Raw genomic sequence first — 5307 nt, forward strand, 5'->3', positions numbered from 1 at the left:
TTTTGTTTTGTTTTGAGACAGGGTTTCTCTGTATAGCCCTGGCTGTCCTGGAACTCACCTTGTAAACCACCCTGACACTATTAATGTTATTCTATACTTGTAAAGAGGAACCTAGCCTAACATTCCTCTTCGAGGTTAACCCAGCAGCTGATAGAAACAAATGCAGCCAAATAGGAAGGGGAGCTTGGAGAATCTTGTGGAAGACAGGGCAAAAGGAGAGCTTTTAGGATACCACAAGAAAACCTACAGAAACTTCTGAATGTTTAAGATTTCTTTCGCCATGTTTGTGATACCCTGTTTGTNCTTTTATACTTGCTTGAATGTTTAAAGAACATTTATTATTATGGTTAGAAAGCTCTTAATTCTGTAAAGAAACGTAGTCATTTTATTTGGATGGTATATAAATTCATTAGGAAAATTGTGTGATAAGTATGTTACTTAATATGCACATGTTAACATCATAGCTTAAGAGAGAAGAAGACAGGTTTATTTCAAAGATTACATATTTCATGGACATGGATCATATGTCCAAAGGTTGCAATGGCAGAAGAAACTTTTGACATGTTCATCATGCATCTTAAAGCTATNATGGAAAATAAGAGAAGGGATGCTTGAAGGTGTGTTAAAATAGGAGTTTGCCCCTACAGTTCCCTACCTCACCTGATCACNCTAATACATCTGCTCCAGGGCATTTTCATTTTTACACATATACTTTCTTGATTTTTTGCTCAGCCTATTTCTTTTTTCTCTTTGGCAGCTATTATTAATGACTCTAGGAAAGTTAATTCTGTTTTTACCTGCTGTAGCTGTAATATGAGCAACTCACACTAATCAACAGCAGGGCTTAATTTAACAACTTAGTTCAAGGAGAGCATTTTTATATCCTCTAAGCACATTATCCTAAATTTCAGAATAATATTCTTTCTTGTTTACTTGGCTTTTTTATTTTTTTTAAATTGGGATCAGGGAGCTAAGAATGACATAATCACTTTTTTCTAAAAAGAGAAAAGTTTCAAAGGGTTCTTTTGTCTCTCACCCTTTTAGAGTCAGGGTAAATGAAGAACATGAAAGCAATTGTAAAGCATACTGTTATAAATAATTTTACAGGGTATTCAGCTGTTAGAGAGATACTTCAGATTAGGAATGTATAAATAGAAACAGCAGTTTCTCATAGCTTGTAGACTACAAAGTTTGAGATGGAAATATCAGCTAGTTCAATGACTGAGGCAGGTTGACACTCTGCTCAATAGCTGGCAATTGTATCTTCAAGTGACAGAAGGGCATAGCAGTTTCTTTCAACCTCAGACATTTGTACTTTTCCCAGATATTTGTACTGTCTGGGAGACTGTCAGTTTCCTTTACTCAGTTTTTTGTAGTACGTATCATGTGACAGTGTACATGCACATGCATGAGTATATATGCNTATGTGTCACCTAATTGGTTTCAAATATGTTTAAAACAATATNTCTTATGTTTAATGTTTTGTATCCTATCACTTTACTGAATATTTTTCTGGTTCTAATTTTCTCTAAAAANCTTTANGGTTTTACACATGTTCTCAAAAAATTTTATATCTGTTTTTACATTGAATGATGGTTTCATTACCTAATTGTTATGGCTAACCTCTAATACTATGTGGAGCAGAAGGTTAAGACAGACATTCTTCATTCACCATTGAGTATGGTGCCTACTACACATGTTGATAAATCATGCTTACTATTTTAATGTAAATTCTTTCTGTACATGGTTTGTAATTTTTTTTTATCATGCAATGGTTAATTTGTTAATATTTTCTCTGTGTTTATGAAAATAATTTGTTGTCTTTCTTTCTATCAGTACAATGAACTGTACTAAGTTATTTATATATGTAGACACATCATTGCAACTCAGGAAGTAATTTCTGATAATCACAGGATTTAATTNCTTTAACATATATTTTGATTGGATTTGGTAGAATTTTGTTGAATTTTGCATCTTTATTCATTAGAAATATTGATTTTTATTTGACTATATTGTGTTTAATTGGCATTTATAGCATGATAATACTGTTTTACAAAATTGTACTCAGTACACAATTAAATGTAGAAGTTTTTTCTTCAAATTTAAAAGAATTTGTAAAATAGCGTCATTATTTGATATTATTGGTTTTGACTTTTTAATTAGTTAACAAATTTATTTATTTTACATCCTTACCACAGCCTCTCCTTCCTCCTCTCCTTACCCCCTATACACATACATTTTCCCCTCCCCATCCACTCTTTCTCCCTTTCTCTTCAGAAAAGAGGAGGCCTCCTCCCATGGATATCAACCAGTCTTGACATATCAAGTTGCAGTAAGACTGGGTGCATTTTCTTCTATTGAGGTTAGAACAGGCAGCCTAGTAGGGCAAATGCATCTCAAAGGAAGGCAATGGTCTGAGACAGCTCCTGCTCCCACTGTTAGGGGTCCTTCTTAAAGACCAGGATTCACAACTGTTACTATTGCAGATGACCTAGGCTAGTCCATGCTTGCTCACTCATTGGCAGTTCCATCTCTGTGAGTCCTTATGAGTCCAGGTTAGTTAATTCTATAGACTTTCTTGTGATGTCCTTTGTCTTCTGTCTCCTTCCTCTTTCACGAGGTTCCCTGAGTTCCGCCTAATGTTTTGCTGTGGACCTATGCAACCATATGCACCAATTGCTCTGTGAAGTCTCTCTGTTAGGCTCCTGTCTGACAACATAGCAGAATGTTGTTAACAGTATCAAGGATAGGCTCCCTCTCATGGCATGAGACTCAAATTCAGCCAGTCATCATTGATCAATTTCCAATGTCTTTATCCTTGTATATCTTGTAGACTGGACAAATGGTAAGTCGAAGGTTTTGTTGTTGGGTTGGTGTTCCAATACCTATATTAGAAGTGTTGCCTGGCTATAGGAGATGGCCCTTTAGTTTCCTTATCCCCCATTGTTAGAAGTCTTAGTTACCTAGGGTCATCCTCATAGATTCTTGGGAATTTTCATTGCCCTGCTTTTCTAGTTTGTCCCAGAGATGTTCCACCCACCAATTATAGTTGTCTTTCCCGCTCTTTCTCCTCTCCTTCCTTTCCCAACGTGATCCCTCCTGTTCCTATCCCAATCCCTCCTGTATCCAGTCCCCTCACCTAATCCACATGCAGCATCTATTCTCTTTCCCCTTCTCAATAAGATTGATGCATCTGCCCTTGAGCCCTCCTTGATACTTAACTTCTTTGTATTCTTGTCAACTTTACAGTTGGTATCCACTTATAAATGAGTACATAATGAGTTTGTCTTTCTTGGTTGTTTTACTCAGGATGATCTTTTCTTGTTCCACTCATGTGCCTTCAAATTTCATCACTGTTTTTAATAGCTGAGTAATACTCCACTGGCTATTATGAATAAAGCTGCTATGAACATAGTTGAGCATGTGTCCTTGTGGTATGGTGGAACATACTTCAGGTATGTGCCCAGAGTACTATAGCAAGGTCTTGAGATAGATCTATTCACAATCTTCCCAGAAATTGCCAAATTGATTTACAACATGTTTGTACAAGTCTGCAGTCCCACCAGAGTGGGGGTGGGGTTGGTGGCTAGAGTACTTGTGGGGGCTGATGACTTCATATTGGGATATGTGTCAGAAATTNGAGACTTGGTTTTTCTGCTAGGAAGCTTTCCCTAGTGTGTAGGGTTGCAAGGAAAGGGAGGTATGGAATTTGCAGTACCATGCTGGGTAGCAGCAAGCTGGAGACTCCAGGGGAACATAAATAAGTTCTCTTTTGTAGCTAAGAATAATATATCTACATAATTTCCTAATTTCAGCAGATACATTCCAGTAAAGCAGTGTGGTAGTATCAAGTGAATCTATGATGTGACATGGGAACCTTCTATACTATCTTATTTGCACTAATCTAAAATTAGTGCTAATAAAACATTNTAAATAAGTTAACAAATTTGTTTATTTTACATCCTTACCACAGCCTCTCCTTCCTCCTCTCCTTCACCCCCTATACACATACATTTTCCCCTCCCTATCCACTCTTTCTCCCTTTCTCTTCAGAAAAGAGGAGGCCTCCTCCCATGGATATCAACCAGTCTTGACATATCAAGTTGCAGTAAGACTGGGTGCATTTTCTCCTATTGAGGTTAGAACAGGCAGTCTAGTAGGGCAAATGAATCTCAAAGGAAGGCAATGGTCCGAGACAGCTCCTGCTCCCATTGTTAGGGGTCCTTCTTAAAGACCAGGATTCACAACTGTTACTATTTCAGACCACCTAGGCTAGTCCATGCTTGCTTGCTCATTGGCAGTTCCATCTCTGTGAGTCCTTATGAGCCCAGGTTAGTTGATTCTATAGACTTTCTTGTGATGTCCTTTGTCCTTCTGTCTCCTTCCTCTTTCACAAGGTTCCCTGAGTTCCTCCTAATGTTTTGCTGTGGATCTATGCAACCGCATGTACCAATTGCTCTGTTAGGCTCCTGTCTGACAACATAGCAGAATGTTGTTAACAGTATCAAGGATAGGCTCCCTCTCATGGCGTGAGACTCAAATTCAGCCAGTCATCAATTGATCAATTTCCAATGTCTTTATCCTTGTATATCTTGTAGACTGGACAAATGGTAAGTCGAAGGTTTTGTTGTTGGGTTGGTGTTCCAATACCTATATTAGAAGTGTTGCCTGGCTATAGGAGATGGCCCTTTAGTTTCCATATCCCCCATTGTTAGAAGTCTTAGTTAGCTAGGGTCATCCTCATAGATTCTCGGGAATTTTCATTGCTCTGGTTTTCAAGTTTGTCCCAGAGATGTTCCACCCACCAATTATAGTTTTCTTTCCCACTCTTTCTCCTCTCCTTCCTTTCCCAACGTGATCCCTCCTGTTCCTATCCCAATCCCTCCTGTATCCAGTCCCCTCACCTAATCCACATGCAACATCTATTCTCTTTCCCCTTCTCAATAAGATTGATGTATCTGCCCTTGAGCCCTCCTTGATACTTAACTTCTTTGTATTCTTGTCAACTTTAAGTTGGTATCCACTTATAAATGAGTACATACTGAGTTTGGCTTTCTTGGTTGTTTTACTCAGGATGATCTTTTCTTGTTCCACTCATGTGCCTGCAAATTTCATCATTGTTCTTAATAGCTGAGTAATACTCCACTGGCTAATATGAATAAAGCTGCTATGAACATAGTTGAGCAAGTGTCCTTGTGGTATGGTGGAACATACTTCAGGTATGTGCCCAGAGTACTATAGCAAGGTCTTGAGATAGATCTATTCACAATCTTCCCAGAAATTGCCAAATTGATTTACAACATGTTT

This window comes from Mus pahari, chromosome 3 (assembly GCF_900095145.1).
Source record: "Mus pahari chromosome 3, PAHARI_EIJ_v1.1, whole genome shotgun sequence".
Taxonomy (NCBI): Eukaryota; Metazoa; Chordata; class Mammalia; order Rodentia; family Muridae; genus Mus; species Mus pahari.